At 43.4% G+C, this 15,624-nt stretch overlaps 1 protein-coding gene across 2 annotated transcripts in view; it reads left to right on the top strand.

Annotated features, from left to right (window-relative positions):
• The window catches only part of SEMA3E (semaphorin 3E), a 289,807-nt gene that overhangs the window by 136,767 nt on the left and 137,416 nt on the right, over positions 1-15,624 (top strand). The gene's annotated exons all lie outside the window — the stretch shown is intronic.

Genomic DNA, 15,624 nt, shown 5'->3' on the forward strand with positions numbered 1-15,624 from the left:
AACTGGGACTCACTATAATGTGCTTCTGTATGTGAAACTACATGCTACTTGTCTTTGGCAATGGAACAGATATGATATGGTAGCTTTTAGCTAGAGAAATGTAATTTAATGACGTTGTCCAACAAAGTTCATTGTAATCAGTATTCTTGGAATAATAATAATTTCCACAATTGGATGTGTTAAAAAAATGTTCCTGTGCTGAGATAATGTTATACATGTGCCCCTGCTGTGTACTGTGTGATGACCGTGTCTGACAATACAAGGACGTTGTCTGATTGTATCACAGCTACTGGCCAGGGAAGGAAGAATAAGGGTATACAGACATTATAGCATGGGATCACAGCTGATTCTTTGAGGTAAAGCATTTTTTAAAAATCAGCAGGAAATGCTTTACCTTACAGAAAAAAATAGCTGTGATCCTGTGCTGTCCTGTCTGTATCCTCTCTTTTGCTTCCTCCCCTGCCCAGGAGCTGTGGTATGATCAGACCATGTTCCTGCACGGTCAGACACAGCCATTACACAGCACACAGCAGGGGCACATTTATAAGATTATCTCAGCACAGGAACATTTTTTAAAACATCAAATTGTGGAACTTATTTTTTATACCAAGATCTATTGATTAAAATGTACTTTGCTCATAAGACAACATCTTTAAGCTTGCTACAAACTGAATTTAGAATTGCATTCATCAGGGAAAGGTAAAAAGGAACGTTTACTTTCATGTAACATACAATCTACAGGGTGTCTAGGTAACCACTTAGGAAAAGTAAGGGTCACTACTGTACTCCAGTGCATAGTTACATACATAGTTATTAAGGTTGAAGGAAGACTTTAAGTCCATCTAGTTCAACCCATAGCCTAACCTAACATGCCCTAACATGTTGATCCAGAGGAAGGCAAAAAAAAAACATGTGGCAAAGAGTAAGCTCCACATTGGGGAAAAAAAATTCCTTCCCGACTCCACATACGGCAGTCAGACTAGTTCCCTGGATCAACGCCCTATCAAGGAATCTAGTGTATATACCCTGTAACATTATACTTTTCAAGAAAGGCATCCAGTCTCCTCTTAAATTTAAGTAATGAGTCACTCATTACAACATCATAGGGCAGAGAGTTCCATAGTCTCACTGCTCTTACAGTAAAGAATCCGCGTCTGTTATTATGCTTAAACCTTCTTTCCTCCAGACGTAGAGTAGCCCCCTTGTCCCTGTCTCTGGTCTATGATTAAAAAGATCATCAGAAAGGTCTTTGTACTGTCCCCTCATATATTTATACATTAAAATAAGATCACCCCATAGGCCGGCCTCACACTTGGCGTAAGACAATACGCCACGTATTATACGTACTACGGCCGTAATACGGAGAAATGTTCCCAAAATATTGATCCGTAGTCAGGGTGTGTCAGCGTATTTTGCGCATGGCATCCGCCGTATGTAATCCGTATGGCATCCGTACTGCGAGATTTTCGCGCAGGCTTGCAAAACCGACATCTAATGGATTTATGTGCTCAAATGTTCATTAAAACATATATACAGTATATATATATATATATATATGTCATTGAGACACATATATATATATTCTGTATTTAGATTTCATTCAGCGCGATATCTGTGAACAGCCGGTAATTCAATTGCCGGCTTTTCATTTCTCCTGCACAAACCCGACAGGATATGAGACATGGTTTACATACAGTAAACCATCTCATATCCCCTTTTTTTTTGCATATTCCACACTACTAATGTTAGTAGTGTGTATGTGCAAAATTTCAGCGCTGTAGCTGCTGAAATAAAGGGTTAAATTGCGTAAAAAATTGGCGTGGGCTCCCGCGCAATTTTCTCCGCCAGAATGGTAAAGCCAGGGCAGATATTAATAGCCTAGAGAGGGTCCATGGTTATTGCCCCCCCCCCCGTGGCTACAAACATCTGCCCCCAGCCACCCCAGAAAAGGCACATCTGGAAGATGCGCCTATTCTGGCACTTGGCCACTCTCTTCCCACTCCCTGTAGCGGTGGGATATGGGGTAATGAAGGGTTAATGCCACCTTGCTATTGGAAGGTGACATTAAGCCAGATTAATAATGGAGAGGCGTCAATTATGACACCTATCCATTATTAATCCAATTGTTGGAAAGGGTTAAAAAACACACACACACATGATTTAAAAGTAGTTTAATGAAATAAACACAGCGGTTGTTGTAATAATTTATTGTTCTCTCAATCCATCAGAAACACCCTCGCTTGGAAAAATAATAAACGCACAAGATACATACCTTCTGGTGAACCGTCTCGTCCCACGAAGTAATCCATCTGAAGGAGTTAACTAATATTACAGGCAGGAGCCCTGCAAATGCAGCTGTGCTCCGTGCCTGTAATCCCCGGCGAATGAAGGAAATGTAGGTCATTGACCTACATTTCCTTCAGTCGCGGTGATGCGCCCCCTGGTGGATGTCCTCATATGACCTGGAGCGTGGGAAAAAGTTCCCAGGCTGCAGTTCATGAGAACATCCACCAGAGGGCGCATCACCGCGACTCAATGTAAGTACAGATCCTGCTTTCCTTTCAGCACCCGGGGATTACAGGTACCAGCGAGTGGTTTATCGCAGCTCGTGCCTGTAATATTAGTTAACCCCTTCAGATGGATTACTTCATGGGACGAGACGGTTCACCAGAAGGTATGTATCTTGTGCGTTTATTATTTTTCCAAGAGAGGGTGGTCCTGATGGATTGAGAGAACAATAAATTATTACAACAACCGCTGTGTTTATTTCATTAAACTACTTTTAAATCATGTGTGTGTGTGTTTTTTAACCCTTTCCAACAATTGGATTAATAATGGATAGGTGTCATAATTGACGCCTCTCCATTATTAATCTGGCTTAATGTCACCTTACAATAGCAAGGTGGCATTAACCCTTCATTACCCCATATCCCACCACTACAGGGAGTGGGAAGAGAGTGGCCAAGTGCCAGAATAGGCGCATCTTCCAGATGTGCCTTTTCTGGGGTGGCTGGGGGCAGATGTTTTTAGCCACGGGGGGGCCAATAACCATGGACCCTCTCCTGGCTATTAATATCTGCCGTCAGTCACTGGCTTTACCATTCTGGCGGAGAAAATTGTGCGGGAGCCCACGCCAATTTTTTCCGCCATTTAACCCTTTATTTCAGCAGCTACAGCGCTGAAATTTTGCACATACACACTACTAACATTAGTAGTGTGGAATATGCAAAAAAAGGGGATATGAGATGGTTTACTATATGTAAACCATGTCTCATATCCTGTTGGGTTTGTGCAGGAGAAATGAAAAGCCGGCAATTGAATTACCGACTTTTCACTAACAGCGCTGCGTATTTCTCGCAAGTCACACTGCAGGTCCGTGTGGAATCCGTATTTTTCTCGCCCCCATAGACTTTCATTAGCGATTTTTTTGCGCAATACGCTGACAAACGCAGCATGCTGCGATTTTGTACGGCCGTAGAAAGCCGTATATTACGGAATCGTAATATACGGCTAATAGGAGCAGCCCCATTGAGAATAATTGTGCCGTTTGTTTTGCGAGTTTTACGGACGTAATTTCTGCGCTCTTACGTCCGTAAAACTCGCTAGTGTGAGGCCGGCCTTAGCCTTCGTTTTTCCAAACTAAACAGCCCCAAGTGTAATAACCTATCTTGGTATTGCAGACCCCCCAGTCCTCTAATAACCTTGGCCGCTCTTCTCTGCACCCGCTCTAGTTCAGCTATGTCTTTCTTATACACCGGAGACCAGAACTGTGCACAGTATTCTAAGTGTGGTCGAACTAGTGACTTGTATAGAGATAAAATTATGTTCTCCTCATGAGCATCTATGCCTCTTTTAATACATCCCATTATTTTATTTGCCTTTGTAGCAGCTGCCTAACACTGGCCACTGAATATGAGTTTGTCATCCACCCATACACCCAGGTCTTTTTCATTGACGGTTTTGCCCAGAGTTTTAGAATTAAGCACATAGTTATACATCTTATTACTTCTACCCAAGTGCATGACCTTACATTTATCCCCATTAAAGCTCATTTGCCATTTATCAGCCCAAGCTTCTAGTTTACATAAATCATCCTGTAATATAAAATTGTCCTTCCCTGTATTGATTACCCTGCAGAGTTTAGTGTCATCTGCAAATATTGAAATTCTACTCTGAATGCCCCCTACAAGGTCATTAATAAATATGTTAAAAAGAAGAGGGCCCAATACTGACACCTGTGGTACCCCACTGCTAACCGCGACCCAGTCCGAGTGTGCTCCATTAATAACCACCCTTTGTTTCCTATCCCTGAGCCAGCTCTCAACCCACTTACACATATTTTCCCCTATCCCCATTATTTTCATTTTATGTATCAACCTTTTGTGTGGCACCGTATCAAAAGCTTTTGAAAAGTCCATATACACTACATCTACTGGGTTCCCTTGGTCCAGTCCGGAACTTACCTCTTCATAGAAGCTGATCAAATTAGTCTGACATCAACGGTCCCTAGTAAACCCATGCTGATACTGGGTCATGAGGTTATTCCTCTTCAGATACTCCAGTATAGCATCCCTTAGAATGCCCTCCAGGATTTTACCCACAGTAGAGGTTAAGCTTACTGGCCTATAATTTCCGAGTTCAGTATTGTCCCCTTTTTGAATATTGGCACCGCATTTGCTATACGCCAGTCCTGTGGTACAGACCCTGTTATTATGGACTCTTTAAAGATTAAAAATAATGGTCTATCAATGACTGTACTTAATTCCTGCAGTACTCGGGGGTGTATCCCTTCCGGGCCCGGAGATTTGTCAATTTTAGTGATTTTTAGACGCCGCCGTACTTCCTGCTGGGTTAGGCAGGTGACATTTAATGGGGAATTTTTGTTATCACTGATCATATTGTCTGCCATGGGATTTTCTTGTGTAAATGCTGATGAAAAAAAGTCATTTAGCATATTGGCTTTTTCCTCATCCTCATCCACCATTTCCCCCAGACTATTTTTAAGGGGGCCAACACTTTCATTTTTTAGTTTCTTACTATTTATGTAGTTAAAGAATATTTTGGGATTATTTTTACTCTCTCTGGCAATGAGTCTCTCTGTCTCAATTTTTGCTGCCTTGATTTACTTTTTTACAGAATTTATTTAATTTTCTGTATTTATTTAATGCCTCATCACTACCTACTTCCTTTAATTCTCTAAATGCTTTCTTTTTGTCACTTATTGTGCCCCTTACAGCTCTATTTAGCCATATTGGTTTCCTCCTATTTCTAGTATGTTTATTCCCATACGGTATATACTGTGCACAGGTCCTATCCAGGATGCTAATAAACGTCTCCCATTTTCTTTGTGTATTTTTGTGTCTCAGGATATCGTCCCAGTTAATTGCGCCAAGATCCTCTCTCATCCGTTGGAAATTTGCCCTCCTGAAGTTTAATGTCCTTGTCACCCCTCTACTACACAACCTATTAAAGGATACATGAAAACTTATTATTTTGTGATCACTATTCCCCAAGTGACCCCCAACCCTTATATTTGATATGCGGTCTGGCCTGTTTGTTAATATTAGGTCTAGCAGTACCCCCCTTCTTGTTGGGTCCTGTGAAAGGTAATTGTCTCTCATAGTTGTCAAAAACCGATTACCTTTGCTGGAACTGCAGGTTTCTGTTCCCCAATCTATTTCAGGGAAGTTGAAGTCCCCCATAATAATGACTTCTCCTTGAGTCGCAGCTTCATCTATTTGCTTTACGAGGATATTCTCCATTGCTTCCATTATTTTTGGAGATTTATAACAAACCTCTATCAGTGATTTATTATTTTTCCCCCTCCCCTTATCTCAACCCACAGGGACTCTACATTTTCATTAAATTCACCTATATTATCACGCCGGATGGGTTTTAAGGACGATTTTAGATACAGACACACCCCTCCCCCTCGCTTATCTGTATGGTCATTTCTGAAAAGGCTATAGCCCTGCAAGTTAACAGCCCAGTCATGGCTCTCACCCAGCCATGTTTCAGATATCCCCACCATGTCATAATTATGCTCTAACATTAATTCTAATTCGTCCATTTTGTTGGCAAGGCTTCTGGCATTAGTATACATGCACTTGATGTTCCTCTCTGTACCTCTATTCTTTCTTAAATTATTAACTGTTCTAACCCCACCCCCCCATGCCACAGCCACCCCCAACTTCCTTATTTGTGCCCAGGTCTCTATCTGCCCTATCTTCCCCTCCTATAAATTGAATACCCTCCCCCAATCCCTAGTTTAAACACTCCTCCAACCTTCTAGCCATTTTCTCCCCCAGCACAGCTGCACCTTCCCCATTGAGGTGCAGCCCATCCCTAGTGTAGAGCCTGTAGCCCACTGAGAAGTCAGCCCAGTTCTGCAGGAACCCAAACCCCTCCTTCCTACACCAATTCTTGAGCCACTTATTAACCTCCCTAATCTCCCGTTGCCTCTCTGGCGTGGCACGTGGTACAGGCAGTATTTTGGAAAATACCACGTTGGAGGTCCTTGCTTTCAGCTTGCAGCCTAATTCCCTGAAATCATCTTTAAAGACCTTCCACCTACCTCTAACTTTGTCATTTGTGCCAATGTGCACCATGACCGCTGGGTCCTCACCAGCCCCTCCCAGTAATTTGTCCACCCAATCAGCGATGTGTCGGACTCGAGCACCAGGTAGGCAGCACACCATCCGACGATCCCTGTCTTTGTGACAGATTGCCCTATCTGTTCCCCTAATAATTGAGTCCCCCACTACCAGCACCTGTCTGGCCTGCCCTGCTCTCCTATTTCCCTCCTTACTGTAGCAGTCACTCCTCCGGCTTTCAGAGGACATGCCTGGCTGCAGCAGTGCTACCCCTGTACTGGCACCCCCTCATCTGCCAACTTAGCAAACTTATTGGAGTGTGCCAGATCAGGAATAGCCTCCCTGGCACTCTTCCCTCTACCCCGCTTTCTTAATGTCACCCAGCTAGCTACTTCACTGTCCTGCAGCTCCATCCTACCATCCCCCCTCATCTATCCCATTGAGCGTCTGCTCAGTGAGCAGAAGACTCCTCTCCATATTGTCTATGGATCTCAGTGTTGCCAGCTGCACATTTAGATCCAGAATCTGGGCTTCCAGATGCTCAACGTGCTCACATCTCACACAGTGTATGCACCCTCGACCGGCTGATCAAGGACTGCATACATGTGGCAAGATGTGCACTGGATGGCATTAACAATAGTGGAGCACATTTCCTAATGGGGATTGCACCAGACAGAAACGTTAAATAAAAATAAATACAAAGTATTAATAAAATACAGACAGCAATTCAGCAATTCCTCTCTTGGAAACTCCCTGAATCCAAAGTCACTGAATCACAAGTCACACTTACCGCCGTTCACACTTACGCTCAGGTCACACTCAGCTCGCTCACACTCGCTAAGCTTAAGATCTAAAGATTTTTTTCCCCCCCTCAGCAACAATCAATAGGGTTGAGCGAAACGGGTCGATCATTTTCAAAAGTCGCCGACTTTTGGCTAAGTCGGCGTCTCATGAAACCCGATCCGACCCCTGTGCTTGTCGGCCATGCGGTACGCGACTTTCGCGCCAAAGTCGCGTTTCAATGACGCGAAAAGCGCCATTTCTCAGCCAATGAAGGTGAACGCAGAGTGTGGGCAGCGTGATGACATAGATCCTGGTCCCCACCATCTTAGAGAAGGGCATTGCAGTGATTGGCTTGCTGTCTGCGGCGTCACAGGGGCTATAAAGGGGCGTTCCCGCCGACCGCCATCTTACTGCTGCTGATCTGAGCTTAGGGAGAGGTTGCTGCCGCTTCGTCAGAAGCAGGGAGAGCGTTAGGCAGGGTCCACTAACCACCAAACCGCTTGTGCTGTAGCGATTTCCACTGTCCAACACCACCTTCGGTGTGCAGGAACAGTGGAAGCTATTTTTTTTTTTTTTCCTCAGCGCTGTAGCTCATTGGGCTGCCCTAGAAGGCTCCGTGATAGCTGTATTGCTGTGTGTACGCCACTGTGGAAACCAACTGCTTTTTTCAAAGCACATATCCTCTTGTTCCTTTCTGCACAGCTATCTTTTTTGTTTGTCCACACTTTTTATTTAATTTGTGCATCAGTCCACTCCTATTGCTGCCTGCCATACCTGGCTTAGATTACTGCAGGGAGATAGTAATTGTAGGACAGTCCCTGTTTTTTTTTTTTTTTGTGGGAGATTAAGATTGGCATTTCTGCTACAGTGCCATCCCTGTGTGTGCCATCTCTCACTGAGTGGGCCATAGAAAGCCTATTTATTTTTTCCGTGATTTGTGTTCTAAATTCTACCTCAACACAAAAACACTACATCAATCAGTGGTAGAAAAATATTGGCCTCAGTCAGGGCTTGTGTGCCACTGCTGTGTGTGCTATCTCTTATTCAGTGGGCTATAGAAAGCCTATTTATTTATTTATTTTTTTTCTTATTATTTGGTTTCTAAAGTCTCCCTTAAAAAACAAAAAATACATAAAAAACAGTGGGAGAGTAATATTGCCCTTTCAGCTTGTGTGCCAGTCTTGACTCCTGGGTGTGCCACCTCTCTCTCTCATTCAGTGGGCCATAGAAAGGCTATTTATTTTTTTGGTTTTTTTAATATTATTTGGTTTCTAAAGTCTCCCTGAAAAAAAAAAGACATAAAAAAACAGTGGAAGAGTAATATTGCCCTTTCAGCTTGTGTGCCAGTCTTGACTCCTGGGTGTGCCACCTCTCTCTCTCATTCAGTGGGCCATAGAAAGGCTATTTATTTTTTTGTTTTTTTTAATATTATTTGGTTTCTAAAGTCTCCCTGAAAAAAAAAAAAACATAAAAAAACAGTGGGAGAGTAATATTGCCCTTTCAGCTTGTGTGCCAGTCTTGACTCCTGGGTGTGCCACCTCTCTCTCTCATTCAGTGGGCCATAGAAAGGCTATTTATTTTTTTGGTTTTTTTAATATTATTTGGTTTCTAAAGTCTCCCTGAAAAAACAAAAAATACATAAAAAAACAGTGGGAGAGTAATATTGCCCTTTCAGCTTGTGTGCCAGTCTTGACTCCTGGGTGTGCCACCTCTCTCTCTAATTGTGGGCCATAGAAAGCCTTTCTTTTTTTTTTTTTTAAATATTATTGGGTTTCTAAAGTCTCCCTTAAAAAACAAAAAATACATAAAAAAACAGTGGGAGAGTAATATTGCCCTTTCAGCTTGTGTGCCAGTCTTGACTCCTGGGTGTGCCACCTCTCTCTCTCATTCAGTGGGCCATAGAAAGGCTATTTATTTTTTTGTTTTTTTTAATATTATTTGGTTTCTAAAGTCTCCCTGAAAAAAAAAAAAAACATAAAAAAACAGTGGGAGAGTAATATTGCCCTTTCAGCTTGTGTGCCAGTCTTGACTCCTGGGTGTGCCACCTCTCTCTCTCATTCAGTGGGCCATAGAAAGGCTATTTATTTTTTTGGTTTTTTTAATATTATTTGGTTTCTAAAGTCTCCCTGAAAAAAAAAAAAACATAAAAAAACAGTGGGAGAGTAATATTGCCCTTTCAGCTTGTGTGCCAGTCTTGACTCCTGGGTGTGCCAACTCTCTCTCTCATTCAGTGGGCCATAGAAAGGCTATTTATTTTTTTGTTTTTTTTAATATTATTTGGTTTCTAAAGTCTCCCTGAAAAAAAAACATAAAAAAACAGTGGGAGAGTAATATTGCCCTTTCAGCTTGTGTGCCAGTCTTGACTCCTGGGTGTGCCACCTCTCTCTCTAATTGTGGGCCATAGAAAGCCTTTTTTTTTTTTTTTTTTTAAATATTATTGGGTTTCTAAAGTCTCCCTTAAAAAACAAAAAATACATAAAAAAACAGTGGGAGAGTAATATTGCCCTTTCAGCTTGTGTGCCAGTCTTGAATTCCTGGGTGTGCCACCTCTCTCTCTCATTCAGTGGGCCATAGAAAGGCTATTTATTTTTTTGGTTTTTTTAATATTAATTGGTTTCTAAAGTCTCCCTGACAAAAAAAAAAATAAAAAAAACAGTGGGAGAGTAATATTGCCCTTTCAGCTTGTGTGCCAGTCTTGACTCCTGGGTGTGCCACCTCTCTCTCTCATTCAGTGGGCCATAGAAAGGCTATTTATTTTTTTGGTTTTTTTAATATTATTTGGTTTCTAAAGTCTCCCTGAAAAAAAAAAAAACATAAAAAAACAGTGGGAGAGTAATATTGCCCTTTCAGCTTGTGTGCCAGTCTTGACTCCTGGGTGTGCCACCTCTCTCTCTCATTCAGTGGGCCATAGAAAGGCTATTTATTTTTTTGGTTTTTTTAATATTATTTGGTTTCTAAAGTCTCCCTGAAAAAAAAAAAACATAAAAAAACAGTGGGAGAGTAATATTGCCCTTTCAGCTTGTGTGCCAGTCTTGACTCCTGGGTGTGCCACCTCTCTCTCTCATTCAGTGGGCCATAGAAAGGCTATTTATTTTTTTGGTTTTTTTAATATTATTTGGTTTCTAAAGTCTCCCTGAAAAAAAAAAAACATAAAAAAACAGTGGGAGAGTAATATTGCCCTTTCAGCTTGTGTGCCAGTCTTGACTCCTGGGTGTGCCACCTCTCTCTCTCATTCAGTGGGCCATAGAAAGGCTATTTATTTTTTTGGTTTTTTTAATATTATTTGGTTTCTAAAGTCTCCCTGAAAAAAAAAAAAACATAAAAAAACAGTGGGAGAGTAATATTGCCCTTTCAGCTTGTGTGCCAGTCTTGACTCCTGGGTGTGCCACCTCTCTCTCTCATTCAGTGGGCCATAGAAAGGCTATTTATTTTTTTGGTTTTTTTAATATTATTTGGTTTCTAAAGTCTCCCTGAAAAAAAAAAAACATAAAAAAACAGTGGGAGAGTAATATTGCCCTTTCAGCTTGTGTGCCAGTCTTGACTCCTGGGTGTGCCACCTCTCTCTCTCATTCAGTGGGCCATAGAAAGGCTATTTATTTTTTTGGTTTTTTTAATATTATTTGGTTTCTAAAGTCTCCCTGAAAAAAAAAAAACATAAAAAAACAGTGGGAGAGTAATATTGCCCTTTCAGCTTGTGTGCCAGTCTTGACTCCTGGGTGTGCCACCTCTCTCTCTCATTCAGTGGGCCATAGAAAGGCTATTTATTTTTTTGTTTTTTTTAATATTATTTGGTTTCTAAAGTCTCCCTGAAAAAAAAAAAAACATAAAAAAACAGTGGAAGAGTAATATTGCCCTTTCAGCTTGTGTGCCAGTCTTGACTCCTGGGTGTGCCACCTCTCTCTCTCATTCAGTGGGCCATAGAAAGCCTTTTTTTTTTTTTTTTTTTTAATATTATTGGGTTTCTAAAGTCTCCCTTAAAAAACAAAAAATACATAAAAAAACAGTGGGAGAGTAATATTGCCCTTTCAGCTTGTGTGCCAGTCTTGACTCCTGGGTGTGCCACCTCTCTCTCTCATTCAGTGGGCCATAGAAAGGCTATTTATTTTTTTGGTTTTTTTAATATTATTTGGTTTCTAAAGTCTCCCTGAAAATAAAAAAAAAAAACTTAAAAAAACAGTGGGAGAGTAATATTGCCCTTTCAGCTTGTGTGCCAGTCTTGACTCCTGGGTGTGCCACCTCTCTCTCTCATTCAGTGGGCCATAGAAAGGCTATTTATTTTTTTGGTTTTTTTAATATTATTTGGTTTCTAAAGTCTCCCTGAAAATAATAAAAAAAAAACTTAAAAAAACAGTGGGAGAGTAATATTGCCCTTTCAGCTTGTGCGCCAGTCTTGACTCCTGGGTGTGCCACCTCTCTCTCTCTAATTGTGGGCCATAGAAAGCCTTTTTTTTGTTGTTTTTTTTTTTGTTTTTTTTTTAATATTATTTGGTTTCTAAAGTCTCCCTGAGAAAAAAAAATAAATAAATTAGGTGGGAGATTAATATTGACATTAGTGCTTGAGTGACAGTCCTGCGTGTGTGTCATCTCTGTGATTTTGTGCCACAGAAAACAGAGTGTGTAACATTGTGCCTGATTTTCCTTGTGGTCTCACCAACCTGTTAAGGGATATTGAAATCATACTGAAGTTATAGCTCACCGTGTAAGTTGTTTGACAGCAACAAATAAAGTTACTTTGGTTAAGATTTTAAAACAATGAGGAAATCTGGTGCAAGAGGTCGTCGTGGGCGTTCATTGTCAGCTGGTAATGATGGTAGTGGTAGTGGAGCATCAGGTGGTCGTGGGGATAAAAATATTCCACCTAAGTCTGGAGCTGTGGAGCCAGTTTCGTCGTCAGGCTACACAAGGCCTCGAACGCTCTCTTTTCTGGGAGTAGGAAAACCGCTTTTAAAGGCGGAGCAGCAACAGCAAGTTTTGGCTTACATTGCAGACTCAGCCTCTAGCTCTTTTGCCTCCTCTTCCGAAACTGGTAAATGTAAAAGCAGCGCATCGCTTGTGGATGTTCACGGTCAGGGACAAGTCGCTTCCTTGTCCTCCTCAGCAAAAACTACAACAAGAGAGAAGGATGCAGCAGGCGACACAACGGGTCACTCCATGGAGCTCTTTACACATACCGTGCCTGGCTTAGAAAGTGAAACATTTAACAGGCCATGCCCATTACAAGTATATTCTGACATGGAGTGCACTGATGCACAGCCACAGCCAGAGTACTATGCTGCTCCTTTGACTCAGACCACCACATTGCCCTCTCAGGGTACAGATCCACAATCAGACCCTGATGAGACTATGTTGCCCCGCCACGAACGCTATACCACCGACCGACACAGTGACACAGACGAAGTTGCACACGAGCTCGAAGAGGAGGTAATAGATGACCCAGTTATTGACCCCGATTGGCAGCCATTGGGGGAACAGGGTGCAGGCGGCAGTAGTTCAGAAGCGGAGGTGGAGGAGGGGCCGCAGCAGGCATCAACATCGCAAAAGGTTCCATCTGCCGGGCCCGTATCTGGCCCAAAACGCGTGTCAAAGCCAAAACCTGTTGGAGGACAGCGTGGCCATCCGGTTAAAGCTCAGTCTGCAATCCCTGAAAAGGGATCCGAGTCTAGGAAGAGTGCAGTCTGGCATTTTTTTAAACAACATCCAACTGATCAGCGCAAAGTCATCTGTCAAAAATGTTCAACTAGCTTAAGCAGAGGTCAGAATCTGAAAAGTCTAAATACTAGTTGCATGCATAGACACTTAACCACCATGCATTTTCAAGCCTGGACTAACTACCAAACGTCCCTTAAGGTTGTAGCACCCTCGGCCAATGAAGCTAGCCAGCAACGCAACATCCCTTCCGTCACTGTAAGGCCACCATTTTCCGCACCACCGGCAGTATCTGTGCAGGTTTCTTTGCCAGCCAAAAGCAGTCAGGGTCAGGGAACCACCAGTTTTGTAGGAGGAAATATTGCATCTAGGGCACCGGCGGAAACAATACCGTCTCCAACCGTCTCTCAGTCTGCCATGTACACCGGCACACCCGAAAGTTCCACGATCTCCAGCTCTCCAGTCCAGCTCACCCTACATGAGACTCTGGTTAGAAAAAGGAAGTACTTATCCTCGCATCCGCGTACACAGGGTTTTAACGCCCACATAGCTAGACTAATCTCGTTAGAGATGATGCCCTACCGGTTAGTTGAAAGCGAAGCTTTCAAAGCCCTGATGGAGTACGCTGAACCACGATACGAGCTACCCAGTCGACACTTTTTTTCCAGAAAAGCTATCCCAGCCCTGCACCAGCATGTTAAACAGCGCATCGTCCATGCACTCAGGCAATCTGTGAGTACAAAGGTGCACCTGACTACAGATGCATGGACCAGTAGGCATGGCCAGGGACGTTATGTGTCCATCACGGCACACTGGGTGAATGTGGTGGATGCAGGGTCCACAGGCGACATCAATTTAGGGACAGTTGTGCCTAGCCCACGGTCTAGGAAACAGTTGGCTGTAGGCGTTCGCACCCCCTCCTCCTCCTCGTCCTCCTGCAGAAGCTACAGCTCTTCCACAGAACGCAGTCTGCCAACCACTCCATCGGCAGATGACACTGTTGCACACCAGTTGTCCCATTATGGGCCAGCTACTGCCAAGCGTCAGCAGGCTGTATTGGCTATGAAGTGTTTGGGCGACAACAGACACACCGCGGAAGTTCTGTCCGAGTTCTTGCAACAAGAAACGCAGTCGTGGCTGGGCACAGTAGATCTTGAGGCAGGCAAGGTAGTGAGTGATAACGGAAGGAATTTCATGGCTGCCATCTCCCTTTCCCAACTGAAACACATTCCTTGCCTGGCTCACACCTTAAACCTGGTGGTGCAGTGCTTATTGAAAACTTATCCTGGGTTCTCCGACCTGCTCCTCAAAGTGCGTGCACTTTGCTCATATATCCGACGTTCGCCTGTACACGCCAGCCGTATGCAGACCTATCAGCGGTCTTTGAACCTTCCCCAGCATCGCCTCATCATAGACGTTGCAACAAGGTGGAACTCAACACTGCACATGCTTCAGAGACTGTGCGAACAGAGGCGTGCTGTTATTTATTTGTGGGAGGATACACGGGCAGGCAGTAGGATGGCAGACATGGAGTTGTCAGGTGTGCAGTGGTCTAAGATACAAGACATGTGTCAAGTCCTTCAGTGTTTTGAGGAATGCACACGGCTGGTTAGTGCAGACAACGCCGTAATAAGCATGAGCATCCCCCTAATGCGTCTGCTGATGCAAAGTTTGACGCACATAAAGGAGCAGGCGTCTGCACCAGAGGAAGAGGAAAGCCTTGATGACAGTCAGCCATTGTCTGGTCAGGGCAGTGTACAGGACGAGGTAGCGGGTGAAGAGGAGGTGGAGGACGAGGAGGATGATGGGGATGAGTATATTTTTAATGCCGAACCTTTCCCGGGGGCACAGGAAATTGGTTGCGTGTCACGGCCGGGTTCTGGTTTTTTGAGGGACACAAGTGACGTAGATTTGCCTGCAACTGCCCCTCAACCAATCACAACCGGAGATTTGACAACTGGAACTTTGGCCCACATGGCGGATTATGCCTTACGTATCCTAAAAAGGGACACACGCATTACGAAAATGATGAACGATGACGATTACTGGTTGGCCTGCCTCCTTGATCCACGCTATAAAGGCAAATTGCAAAATATTATGCCACATGAGAACTTGGAACTAATATTAGCAACCAAACAATCAACTCTTGTTGACCGTTTGCTTCAGGCATTCCCAGCACACAGCACACGTGATCGTTCTCACACGAGCTCCAGGGGGCAGCAGACTAGGAGTGTTAGGGGTGCACACATCAGAAGTGGCGTTGGACAGAGGGGTTTTCTGACCAGGTTGTGGAGTGATTTTGCTATGACCGCAGACAGGACAGGTACTGCTGCATCAATTGAAAGTGACAGGAGACAACATTTGTCCAGTATGGTTACTAACTATTTTTCATCCCTTATCGATGTTCTCCCTCAACCGTCATTCCCATTTGATTACTGGGCCTCCAAATTAGACACCTGGCCAGAATTGGCAGAATATGCATTGCAGGAGCTTGCTTGCCCGGCAGCAAGTGTCCTATCAGAAAGAGTATTCAGTGCTGCAGGTTCAATATTAACCGAAAAAAGGACTCGTCTGGCTACCCAAAATGTTGACGATCTAACAT

The sequence above is a fragment of the Ranitomeya variabilis genome, chromosome 5, assembly GCF_051348905.1.
Source record: "Ranitomeya variabilis isolate aRanVar5 chromosome 5, aRanVar5.hap1, whole genome shotgun sequence".
NCBI lineage: Eukaryota > Metazoa > Chordata > Amphibia > Anura > Dendrobatidae > Ranitomeya > Ranitomeya variabilis.